This window comes from Quercus lobata, chromosome 10, assembly GCF_001633185.2.
Source record: "Quercus lobata isolate SW786 chromosome 10, ValleyOak3.0 Primary Assembly, whole genome shotgun sequence".
Lineage (NCBI taxonomy): Eukaryota > Viridiplantae > Streptophyta > Magnoliopsida > Fagales > Fagaceae > Quercus > Quercus lobata.
In genome coordinates, this window is record NC_044913.1 from 8,256,535 (window position 1) to 8,271,027 (window position 14,493).

The window sequence follows — 14,493 nt, forward strand, 5'->3', positions numbered from 1 at the left end:
TTCGGGTAACAAGGTAGGCCATAGTCAAAAGAGAATAACTCTTTTGATTTCCTTCGAAGAAATACAAAATTTGTGTTCAAATTCAAGCTCCGAATGTGCACTTTCTAAAACACTTAGGCCGCGTCCAAAAATTCCTTGCCATTCAAAAGTTACTGTCAAAACGGTGACCTAAGGTCACTTTTGAACGCATTTTCTAAGCGATTACAGCTCTTGAATAACTAGCCACTAACGTATTTTCTACCCAAAATTTGATTTCGAGATTATTGATCTCGCGATATAGGAAAAATATTTCCAAGCCAAATTTGTGAGCGAATCGTTAGACTTCCTTTTTTATGCCCCTCCATCGGCAAATAATTGGAATCCGTATTTCGGGTAACTCGGTAGGACATATTCAAACGAGAATAACTCTCTTAATTTCCGTCGAAAAAATACAAAATTTGTGCTCAAATTCAAGCTCCGAATGTTTACTTTCTAAAACACTTAGGCCGCGTCCAAAAATTCCTTACCATTCAGACGTTATTGTCAAAACGGTGACCTAAGGTTGCTTTTGAGCACATTTTCTAAGCGATTACGGCTCTTGAATAACTAGCCACTAACGTATTTTCCACCCAAAATTTGATTTTGAGATTATTGATCTCACGATATAGGAAAAATATTTCCAAGCCAAATTTGTGAGCTAATCGTTAGACTTACTTTTTTATGACCCTCCATCGGCAAATAATTGGAATCCGTATTTCGGGTAACAAGGTAGGCCATATTCAAACGAGAATAACTCTCTTGATTTCCGTCGAAAAAATACAAAATTTGTGTTCAAATTCAAGCTCCGAATGTGTACTTTGTAAAACACTTAGGCCACATCCAAAAATTTCTTACCATTCTAAAGTTATTTTCAAAACGGTGACCTAAGGTCACTTTTGAACACATTTTCTAAGCGATTACAGCTCTTGAATAACTAGCCACTAACGTATTTTCTATCCTAAATTTGATTTCGAGATTATTGATCTCGCGATATAGGAAAATATTTCCAAGCCAAATTTGTACGCGAATCGTTAGACTTCCTTTTTTTTGCCCCTCCATCGGCAAATAATTGGAATCCGTATTTCGGGTAACAAGGTAGGCCATATTCAAACGAAAATAAATCTCTCGATTTCCTTCGAAAAAATACAAAACTTGTGTTGAAATTCAAGCTCCGAATTTGTACTTTCCAAAACATTCAGGCCGTGTCCAAAAATTCCTTGCTATTCAAAAGTTTTTGTCAAACCAGTGACTAAAGGTCACTTTTGAACACATTTTCAGAGCGATTACAGCTTGTGAATAACTAGCCACTAAAGTATTTTCTACCGAAGATTTGATTTCGAGATTAATGATCTCGCGATATAGGAAAAATATTTCCAAGCCAAATTTGTGAACAAATGGTTAGACTTCCTTTTTTATGCCCCTCCGTCGGTAAATAATTAGAATCCGTATTTCAGGTAACAAGGTAGGCCATATTCTAACGAGAATAACTCTCTTGATTTTCTTCGAAAAAATACAAAATTTGTGTTCAAATTCAAGCTCCGAATGTCTATTTTGTGAAACACCTAGGCCACGTCCAAAAATTCCTTACCATTCAAAAGTTATTGTCAAAACGGCGACCTAAGGTCACTTTTGAGCACATTTTCTAAGTGATTACGGCTCATGAATAACTTGCCACTAACGTATTCTCCACCCAAAATTTGATTTCGAGATTATTGATCTCGCGATATAGGAAAAATATTTCCAAGCCAAATTTGTGAGCGAATGGTTAGACTTCCTTTTTTATGCCCCTCCAACGGCAAATAATTGGAATCCGTATTTCAGGTAACAAGGTAGGCTATATTCAAACGAGAATAACTCTGTTGATTTCCTTCGAAAAAATACAAAATTTGTGTTCTAATTCAAGCTCCGAATGTGAACTTTCTAAAACACCTAGGCCGCGTCCAAAAATTGCTTACCATTCAATAGTTGTTGTCAAAATGGTGACCAAAGGTCACTTTTCAACACATTTTCTAAGTGATTACAGCTCATGAATAACTGGCTACCAACATCATTTTTACCCAAAATCCGATGTCGAGATCATTGATCTCACGATATAGGAAAAATATTTCCAAGCCAAATTTGTGAGCGAATCGTTAGACTTCCTTTTTTATTAAATAATTGTAATCCGTATTTCGGGTAACAAGGTAGGCCATAGTCAAAAGAGAATAACTCTTTTGATTTCCTTCGAAGAAATACAAAATTTGTGTTCAAATTCAAGCTCCGAATGTGCACTTTCTAAAACACTTAGGCCGCGTCCAAAAATTCCTTGCCATTCAAAAGTTACTGTCAAAACGGTGACCTAAGGTCACTTTTGAACGCATTTTCTAAGCGATTACAGCTCTTGAATAACTAGCCACTAACGTATTTTCTACCCAAAATTTGATTTCGAGATTATTGATCTCGCGATATAGGAAAAATATTTCCAAGCCAAATTTGTGAGCGAATCGTTAGACTTCCTTTTTTATGCCCCTCCATCGGCAAATAATTGGAATCCGTATTTCGGGTAACTCGGTAGGACATATTCAAACGAGAATAACTCTCTTAATTTCCGTCGAAAAAATACAAAATTTGTGCTCAAATTCAAGCTCCGAATGTTTACTTTCTAAAACACTTAGGCCGCGTCCAAAAATTCCTTACCATTCAGACGTTATTGTCAAAACGGTGACCTAAGGTTGCTTTTGAGCACATTTTCTAAGCGATTACGGCTCTTGAATAACTAGCCACTAACGTATTTTCCACCCAAAATTTGATTTTGAGATTATTGATCTCACGATATAGGAAAAATATTTCCAAGCCAAATTTGTGAGCTAATCGTTAGACTTACTTTTTTATGACCCTCCATCGGCAAATAATTGGAATCCGTATTTCGGGTAACAAGGTAGGCCATATTCAAACGAGAATAACTCTCTTGATTTCCGTCGAAAAAATACAAAATTTGTGTTCAAATTCAAGCTCCGAATGTGTACTTTGTAAAACACTTAGGCCACATCCAAAAATTTCTTACCATTCTAAAGTTATTTTCAAAACGGTGACCTAAGGTCACTTTTGAACACATTTTCTAAGCGATTACAGCTCTTGAATAACTAGCCACTAACGTATTTTCTATCCTAAATTTGATTTCGAGATTATTGATCTCGCGATATAGGAAAATATTTCCAAGCCAAATTTGTACGCGAATCGTTAGACTTCCTTTTTTTTGCCCCTCCATCGGCAAATAATTGGAATCCGTATTTCGGGTAACAAGGTAGGCCATATTCAAACGAAAATAAATCTCTCGATTTCCTTCGAAAAAATACAAAACTTGTGTTGAAATTCAAGCTCCGAATTTGTACTTTCCAAAACATTCAGGCCGTGTCCAAAAATTCCTTGCTATTCAAAAGTTTTTGTCAAACCAGTGACTAAAGGTCACTTTTGAACACATTTTCAGAGCGATTACAGCTTGTGAATAACTAGCCACTAAAGTATTTTCTACCGAAGATTTGATTTCGAGATTAATGATCTCGCGATATAGGAAAAATATTTCCAAGCCAAATTTGTGAACAAATGGTTAGACTTCCTTTTTTATGCCCCTCCGTCGGTAAATAATTAGAATCCGTATTTCAGGTAACAAGGTAGGCCATATTCTAACGAGAATAACTCTCTTGATTTTCTTCGAAAAAATACAAAATTTGTGTTCAAATTCAAGCTCCGAATGTCTATTTTGTGAAACACCTAGGCCACGTCCAAAAATTCCTTACCATTCAAAAGTTATTGTCAAAACGGCGACCTAAGGTCACTTTTGAGCACATTTTCTAAGTGATTACGGCTCATGAATAACTTGCCACTAACGTATTCTCCACCCAAAATTTGATTTCGAGATTATTGATCTCGCGATATAGGAAAAATATTTCCAAGCCAAATTTGTGAGCGAATGGTTAGACTTCCTTTTTTATGCCCCTCCAATGGCAAATAATTGGAATCCGTATTTCAGGTAACAAGGTAGGCTATATTCAAACGAGAATAACTCTGTTGATTTCCTTCGAAAAAATACAAAATTTGTGTTCTAATTCAAGCTCCGAATGTGAACTTTCTAAAACACCTAGGCCGCGTCCAAAAATTGCTTACCATTCAATAGTTGTTGTCAAAATGGTGACCAAAGGTCACTTTTCAACACATTTTCTAAGTGATTACAGCTCATGAATAACTGGCTACCAACATCATTTTTACCCAAAATCCGATGTCGAGATCATTGATCTCACGATATAGGAAAAATATTTCCAAGCCAAATTTGTGAGCGAATCGTTAGACTTCCTTTTTTATGCCCCTCCATCGGCAAATAATTGTAATCCGTATTTCGGGTAACAAGGTAGGCCATAGTCAAAAGAGAATAACTCTTTTGATTTCCTTCGAAGAAATACAAAATTTGTGTTCAAATTCAAGCTCCGAATGTGCACTTTCTAAAACACTTAGGCCGCGTCCAAAAATTCCTTGCCATTCAAAAGTTACTGTCAAAACGGTGACCTAAGGTCACTTTTGAACGCATTTTCTAAGCGATTACAGCTCTTGAATAACTAGCCACTAACGTATTTTCTACCCAAAATTTGATTTCGAGATTATTGATCTCGCGATATAGGAAAAATATTTCCAAGCCAAATTTGTGAGCGAATCGTTAGACTTCCTTTTTTATGCCCCTCCATCGGCAAATAATTGGAATCCGTATTTCGGGTAACTCGGTAGGACATATTCAAACGAGAATAACTCTCTTAATTTCCGTCGAAAAAATACAAAATTTGTGCTCAAATTCAAGCTCCGAATGTTTACTTTCTAAAACACTTAGGCCGCGTCCAAAAATTCCTTACCATTCAGACGTTATTGTCAAAACGGTGACCTAAGGTTGCTTTTGAGCACATTTTCTAAGCGATTACGGCTCTTGAATAACTAGCCACTAACGTATTTTCCACCCAAAATTTGATTTTGAGATTATTGATCTCACGATATAGGAAAAATATTTCCAAGCCAAATTTGTGAGCTAATCGTTAGACTTACTTTTTTATGACCCTCCATCGGCAAATAATTGGAATCCGTATTTCGGGTAACAAGGTAGGCCATATTCAAACGAGAATAACTCTCTTGATTTCCGTCGAAAAAATACAAAATTTGTGTTCAAATTCAAGCTCCGAATGTGTACTTTGTAAAACACTTAGGCCACATCCAAAAATTTCTTACCATTCTAAAGTTATTTTCAAAACGGTGACCTAAGGTCACTTTTGAACACATTTTCTAAGCGATTACAGCTCTTGAATAACTAGCCACTAACGTATTTTCTATCCTAAATTTGATTTCGAGATTATTGATCTCGCGATATAGGAAAATATTTCCAAGCCAAATTTGTACGCGAATCGTTAGACTTCCTTTTTTTTGCCCCTCCATCGGCAAATAATTGGAATCCGTATTTCGGGTAACAAGGTAGGCCATATTCAAACGAAAATAAATCTCTCGATTTCCTTCGAAAAAATACAAAACTTGTGTTGAAATTCAAGCTCCGAATTTGTACTTTGTAAAACACTTAGGCCACATCCAAAAATTTCTTACCATTCTAAAGTTATTGTCAAAACGGTGACCTAAGGTCACTTTTGAACACATTTTCAGAGCGATTACAGCTTGTGAATAACTAGCCACTAAAGTATTTTCTACCCAAAATTTGATTTCGAGATTATTGATCTCGCGATATAGGAGAAATATTTCCAAGCCAAATTTGTGAGCGAATCGTTAGACTTGCTTTTTTATGCCCCTCCATCGGCAAATAATTGGAATCCGTATTTCGGGTAACATGGTAGGACATATTCAAAAGATAATAACTCACTTGATTTCCTCCAAAAAAATAGAAAATTTGTGTTCAAATTCAAGCTTCGAATGTGTACTTTGTAAAACACTTAGGCCACGTCCAGAAATTCCTTACCATTCAAAAGTTTTTAAAACAGTGACCTAAGGTCACTTTTCAACACATTTTCTAAGTGATTACAACTCATGAATAACTGGCTACCAACATCATTTTTACCCAAAATCTGATTTCGAGATCATTGATCTCGCGATATAGGAAAAATATTTTCAAGCCAAATTTGTGAGCGAATCGTTAGACTTCCTTTATTATGCCCCTCCATCGGCAAATAATTGGAATCCGTATTTCGGGTAACTCGGTAGGACATATTCAAAAGATAATGAACGCATTTTCTAGCGATTACAGCTCTTGTAATAACTAGCCACTAACGTATTTTTCTACCCGAAAATTTGGGGATTTCGAGATTATTGATCTCACGATATAGGAAAAATATTTCCAAGCCAAATTTGTGAGCGAATCGTTAGACTTCCTTTTTTATGCCCCTCCATCGGCAAATAATTGGAATCCGTATTTCGGGTAACTCGGTAGGACATATTCAAACGAGAATAACTCTCTTAATTTCCGTCGAAAAAATACAAAATTTGTGCTCAAATTCAAGCTCCGAATGTTTACTTTCTAAAACACTTAGGCCGCGTCCAAAAATTCCTTACCATTCAGACGTTATTGTCAAAACGGTGACCTAAGGTTGCTTTTGAGCACATTTTCTAAGCGATTACGGCTCTTGAATAACTAGCCACTAACGTATTTTCCACCCAAAATTTGATTTTGAGATTATTGATCTCACGATATAGGAAAAATATTTCCAAGCCAAATTTGTGAGCTAATCGTTAGACTTACTTTTTTATGACCCTCCATCGGCAAATAATTGGAATCCGTATTTCGGGTAACAAGGTAGGCCATATTCAAACGAGAATAACTCTCTTGATTTCCGTCGAAAAAATACAAAATTTGTGTTCAAATTCAAGCTCCGAATGTGTACTTTGTAAAACACTTAGGCCACATCCAAAAATTTCTTACCATTCTAAAGTTATTTTCAAAACGGTGACCTAAGGTCACTTTTGAACACATTTTCTAAGCGATTACAGCTCTTGAATAACTAGCCACTAACGTATTTTCTATCCTAAATTTGATTTCGAGATTATTGATCTCGCGATATAGGAAAATATTTCCAAGCCAAATTTGTACGCGAATCGTTAGACTTCCTTTTTTTTGCCCCTCCATCGGCAAATAATTTGAATCCGTATTTCGGGTAACAAGGTAGGCCATATTCAAACGAAAATAAATCTCTCGATTTCCTTCGAAAAAATACAAAACTTGTGTTGAAATTCAAGCTCCGAATTTGTACTTTCCAAAACATTCAGGCCGTGTCCAAAAATTCCTTGCTATTCAAAAGTTTTTGTCAAACCAGTGACTAAAGGTCACTTTTGAACACATTTTCAGAGCGATTACAGCTTGTGAATAACTAGCCACTAAAGTATTTTCTACCGAAGATTTGATTTCGAGATTAATGATCTCGCGATATAGGAAAAATATTTCCAAGCCAAATTTGTGAACAAATGGTTAGACTTCCTTTTTTATGCCCCTCCGTCGGTAAATAATTAGAATCCGTATTTCAGGTAACAAGGTAGGCCATATTCTAACGAGAATAACTCTCTTGATTTTCTTCGAAAAAATACAAAATTTGTGTTCAAATTCAAGCTCCGAATGTCTATTTTGTGAAACACCTAGGCCACGTCCAAAAATTCCTTACCATTCAAAAGTTATTGTCAAAACGGCGACCTAAGGTCACTTTTGAGCACATTTTCTAAGTGATTACGGCTCATGAATAACTTGCCACTAACGTATTCTCCACCCAAAATTTGATTTCGAGATTATTGATCTCGCGATATAGGAAAAATATTTCCAAGCCAAATTTGTGAGCGAATGGTTAGACTTCCTTTTTTATGCCCCTCCAATGGCAAATAATTGGAATCCGTATTTCAGGTAACAAGGTAGGCTATATTCAAACGAGAATAACTCTGTTGATTTCCTTCGAAAAAATACAAAATTTGTGTTCTAATTCAAGCTCCGAATGTGAACTTTCTAAAACACCTAGGCCGCGTCCAAAAATTGCTTACCATTCAATAGTTGTTGTCAAAATGGTGACCAAAGGTCACTTTTCAACACATTTTCTAAGTGATTACAGCTCATGAATAACTGGCTACCAACATCATTTTTACCCAAATTCCGATGTCGAGATCATTGATCTCACGATATAGGAAAAATATTTCCAAGCCAAATTTGTGAGCGAATCGTTAGACTTCCTTTTTTATGCCCCTCCATCGGCAAATAATTGTAATCTGTATTTCGGGTAACAAGGTAGGCCATAGTCAAAAGAGAATAACTCTTTTGATTTCCTTCGAAGAAATACAAAATTTGTGTTCAAATTCAAGCTCCGAATGTGCACTTTCTAAAACACTTAGGCCGCGTCCAAAAATTCCTTGCCATTCAAAAGTTACTCTCAAAACGGTGACCTAAGGTCACTTTTGAACGCATTTTCTAAGCGATTACAGCTCTTGAATAACTAGCCACTAACGTATTTTCTACCCAAAATTTGATTTCGAGATTATTGATCTCGCGATATAGGAAAAATATTTCCAAGCCAAATTTGTGAGCGAATCGTTAGACTTCCTTTTTTATGCCCCTCCATCGGCAAATAATTGGAATCCGTATTTCGGGTAACTCGGTAGGACATATTCAAACGAGAATAACTCTCTTAATTTCCGTCGAAAAAATACAAAATTTGTGCTCAAATTCAAGCTCCGAATGTTTACTTTCTAAAACACTTAGGCCGCGTCCAAAAATTCCTTACCATTCAGACGTTATTGTCAAAACGGTGACCTAAGGTTGCTTTTGAGCACATTTTCTAAGCGATTACGGCTCTTGAATAACTAGCCACTAACGTATTTTCCACCCAAAATTTGATTTTGAGATTATTGATCTCACGATATAGGAAAAATATTTCCAAGCCAAATTTGTGAGCTAATCGTTAGACTTACTTTTTTATGACCCTCCATCGGCAAATAATTGGAATCCGTATTTCGGGTAACAAGGTAGGCCATATTCAAACGAGAATAACTCTCTTGATTTCCGTCGAAAAAATACAAAATTTGTGTTCAAATTCAAGCTCCGAATGTGTACTTTGTAAAACACTTAGGCCACATCCAAAAATTTCTTACCATTCTAAAGTTATTTTCAAAACGGTGACCTAAGGTCACTTTTGAACACATTTTCTAAGCGATTACAGCTCTTGAATAACTAGCCACTAACGTATTTTCTATCCTAAATTTGATTTCGAGATTATTGATCTCGCGATATAGGAAAATATTTCCAAGCCAAATTTGTACGCGAATCGTTAGACTTCCTTTTTTTTGCCCCTCCATCGGCAAATAATTGGAATCCGTATTTCGGGTAACAAGGTAGGCCATATTCAAACGAAAATAAATCTCTCGATTTCCTTCGAAAAAATACAAAACTTGTGTTGAAATTCAAGCTCCGAATTTGTACTTTCCAAAACATTCAGGCCGTGTCCAAAAATTCCTTGCTATTCAAAAGTTTTTGTCAAACCAGTGACTAAAGGTCACTTTTGAACACATTTTCAGAGCGATTACAGCTTGTGAATAACTAGCCACTAAAGTATTTTCTACCGAAGATTTGATTTCGAGATTAATGATCTCGCGATATAGGAAAAATATTTCCAAGCCAAATTTGTGAACAAATGGTTAGACTTCCTTTTTTATGCCCCTCCGTCGGTAAATAATTAGAATCCGTATTTCAGGTAACAAGGTAGGCCATATTCTAACGAGAATAACTCTCTTGATTTTCTTCGAAAAAATACAAAATTTGTGTTCAAATTCAAGCTCCGAATGTCTATTTTGTGAAACACCTAGGCCACGTCCAAAAATTCCTTACCATTCAAAAGTTATTGTCAAAACGGCGACCTAAGGTCACTTTTGAGCACATTTTCTAAGTGATTACGGCTCATGAATAACTTGCCACTAACGTATTCTCCACCCAAAATTTGATTTCGAGATTATTGATCTCGCGATATAGGAAAAATATTTCCAAGCCAAATTTGTGAGCGAATGGTTAGACTTCCTTTTTTATGCCCCTCCAATGGCAAATAATTGGAATCCGTATTTCAGGTAACAAGGTAGGCTATATTCAAACGAGAATAACTCTGTTGATTTCCTTCGAAAAAATACAAAATTTGTGTTCTAATTCAAGCTCCGAATGTGAACTTTCTAAAACACCTAGGCCGCGTCCAAAAATTGCTTACCATTCAATAGTTGTTGTCAAAATGGTGACCAAAGGTCACTTTTCAACACATTTTCTAAGTGATTACAGCTCATGAATAACTGGCTACCAACATCATTTTTACCCAAAATCCGATGTCGAGATCATTGATCTCACGATATAGGAAAAATATTTCCAAGCCAAATTTGTGAGCGAATCGTTAGACTTCCTTTTTTATGCCCCTCCATCGGCAAATAATTGTAATCCGTATTTCGGGTAACAAGGTAGGCCATAGTCAAAAGAGAATAACTCTTTTGATTTCCTTCGAAGAAATACAAAATTTGTGTTCAAATTCAAGCTCCGAATGTGCACTTTCTAAAACACTTAGGCCGCGTCCAAAAATTCCTTGCCATTCAAAAGTTACTGTCAAAACGGTGACCTAAGGTCACTTTTGAACGCATTTTCTAAGCGATTACAGCTCTTGAATAACTAGCCACTAACGTATTTTCTACCCAAAATTTGATTTCGAGATTATTGATCTCGCGATATAGGAAAAATATTTCCAAGCCAAATTTGTGAGCGAATCGTTAGACTTCCTTTTTTATGCCCCTCCATCGGCAAATAATTGGAATCCGTATTTCGGGTAACTCGGTAGGACATATTCAAACGAGAATAACTCTCTTAATTTCCGTCGAAAAAATACAAAATTTGTGCTCAAATTCAAGCTCCGAATGTTTACTTTCTAAAACACTTAGGCCGCGTCCAAAAATTCCTTACCATTCAGACGTTATTGTCAAAACGGTGACCTAAGGTTGCTTTTGAGCACATTTTCTAAGCGATTACGGCTCTTGAATAACTAGCCACTAACGTATTTTCCACCCAAAATTTGATTTTGAGATTATTGATCTCACGATATAGGAAAAATATTTCCAAGCCAAATTTGTGAGCTAATCGTTAGACTTACTTTTTTATGACCCTCCATCGGCAAATAATTGGAATCCGTATTTCGGGTAACAAGGTAGGCCATATTCAAACGAGAATAACTCTCTTGATTTCCGTCGAAAAAATACAAAATTTGTGTTCAAATTCAAGCTCCGAATGTGTACTTTGTAAAACACTTAGGCCACATCCAAAAATTTCTTACCATTCTAAAGTTATTTTCAAAACGGTGACCTAAGGTCACTTTTGAACACATTTTCTAAGCGATTACAGCTCTTGAATAACTAGCCACTAACGTATTTTCTATCCTAAATTTGATTTCGAGATTATTGATCTCGCGATATAGGAAAATATTTCCAAGCCAAATTTGTACGCGAATCGTTAGACTTCCTTTTTTTTGCCCCTCCATCGGCAAATAATTGGAATCCGTATTTCGGGTAACAAGGTAGGCCATATTCAAACGAAAATAAATCTCTCGATTTCCTTCGAAAAAATACAAAACTTGTGTTGAAATTCAAGCTCCGAATTTGTACTTTCCAAAACATTCAGGCCGTGTCCAAAAATTCCTTGCTATTCAAAAGTTTTTGTCAAACCAGTGACTAAAGGTCACTTTTGAACACATTTTCAGAGCGATTACAGCTTGTGAATAACTAGCCACTAAAGTATTTTCTACCGAAGATTTGATTTCGAGATTAATGATCTCGCGATATAGGAAAAATATTTCCAAGCCAAATTTGTGAACAAATGGTTAGACTTCCTTTTTTATGCCCCTCCGTCGGTAAATAATTAGAATCCGTATTTCAGGTAACAAGGTAGGCCATATTCTAACGAGAATAACTCTCTTGATTTTCTTCGAAAAAATACAAAATTTGTGTTCAAATTCAAGCTCCGAATGTCTATTTTGTGAAACACCTAGGCCACGTCCAAAAATTCCTTACCATTCAAAAGTTATTGTCAAAACGGCGACCTAAGGTCACTTTTGAGCACATTTTCTAAGTGATTACGGCTCATGAATAACTTGCCACTAACGTATTCTCCACCCAAAATTTGATTTCGAGATTATTGATCTCGCGATATAGGAAAAATATTTCCAAGCCAAATTTGTGAGCGAATGGTTAGACTTCCTTTTTTATGCCCCTCCAATGGCAAATAATTGGAATCCGTATTTCAGGTAACAAGGTAGGCTATATTCAAACGAGAATAACTCTGTTGATTTCCTTCGAAAAAATACAAAATTTGTGTTCTAATTCAAGCTCCGAATGTGAACTTTCTAAAACACCTAGGCCGCGTCCAAAAATTGCTTACCATTCAATAGTTGTTGTCAAAATGGTGACCAAAGGTCACTTTTCAACACATTTTCTAAGTGATTACAGCTCATGAATAACTGGCTACCAACATCATTTTTACCCAAAATCCGATGTCGAGATCATTGATCTCACGATATAGGAAAAATATTTCCAAGCCAAATTTGTTAGCGAATCGTTAGACTTCCTTTTTTATGCCCCTCCATCGGCAAATAATTGTAATCCGTATTTCGGGTAACAAGGTAGGCCATAGTCAAAAGAGAATAACTCTTTTGATTTCCTTCGAAGAAATACAAAATTTGTGTTCAAATTCAAGCTCCGAATGTGCACTTTCTAAAACACTTAGGCCGCGTCCAAAAATTCCTTGCCATTCAAAAGTTACTGTCAAAACGGTGACCTAAGGTCACTTTTGAACGCATTTTCTAAGCGATTACAGCTCTTGAATAACTAGCCACTAACGTATTTTCTACCCAAAATTTGATTTCGAGATTATTGATCTCGCGATATAGGAAAAATATTTCCAAGCCAAATTTGTGAGCGAATCGTTAGACTTCCTTTTTTATGCCCCTCCATCGGCAAATAATTGGAATCCGTATTTCGGGTAACTCGGTAGGACATATTCAAACGAGAATAACTCTCTTAATTTCCGTCGAAAAAATACAAAATTTGTGCTCAAATTCAAGCTCCGAATGTTTACTTTCTAAAACACTTAGGCCGCGTCCAAAAATTCCTTACCATTCAGACGTTATTGTCAAAACGGTGACCTAAGGTTGCTTTTGAGCACATTTTCTAAGCGATTACGGCTCTTGAATAACTAGCCACTAACGTATTTTCCACCCAAAATTTGATTTTGAGATTATTGATCTCACGATATAGGAAAAATATTTCCAAGCCAAATTTGTGAGCTAATCGTTAGACTTACTTTTTTATGACCCTCCATCGGCAAATAATTGGAATCCGTATTTCGGGTAACAAGGTAGGCCATATTCAAACGAGAATAACTCTCTTGATTTCCGTCGAAAAAATACAAAATTTGTGTTCAAATTCAAGCTCCGAATGTGTACTTTGTAAAACACTTAGGCCACATCCAAAAATTTCTTACCATTCTAAAGTTATTTTCAAAACGGTGACCTAAGGTCACTTTTGAACACATTTTCTAAGCGATTACAGCTCTTGAATAACTAGCCACTAACGTATTTTCTATCCTAAATTTGATTTCGAGATTATTGATCTCGCGATATAGGAAAATATTTCCAAGCCAAATTTGTACGCGAATCGTTAGACTTCCTTTTTTTTGCCCCTCCATCGGCAAATAATTGGAATCCGTATTTCGGGTAACAAGGTAGGCCATATTCAAACGAAAATAAATCTCTCGATTTCCTTCGAAAAAATACAAAACTTGTGTTGAAATTCAAGCTCCGAATTTGTACTTTGTAAAACACTTAGGCCACATCCAAAAATTTCTTACCATTCTAAAGTTATTGTCAAAACGGTGACCTAAGGTCACTTTTGAACACATTTTCAGAGCGATTACAGCTTGTGAATAACTAGCCACTAAAGTATTTTCTACCCAAAATTTGATTTCGAGATTATTGATCTCGCGATATAGCACGACCACAGTGGAAAAAAAAATATTTCCAAGCCAAATTTGTGAAACAATGGTTAGACTTCCTTTTCATATGGGCCCCTCCGCTCGGTAAATAATTTTAGAATCCGTATTTCAGGTAACAAGGTAGGCCATATTCTAACAGAGAATAACTCTCTTGATTTTGCTTCGAAAAAATACAAACATTTGTGTTCAAATTCAAGCTCCGAATTCTATTGTGAAAACACCTAGCCACGCCAATAAATTCCTACCATTCAAAGGTTATTGTCAAAACGGCGACCTAAGGTCACTTTTGACGCACATTTTCCTAAGTATTTACGGCTGATGAATAACTTGCCACTAACGTTATTCCCACGTCCAAAATTTGATTCGGGAGATTATTGATCTCGCGATTATAGGGAAAAATATTTCCAAGCCTAAATGCGAACGAATGG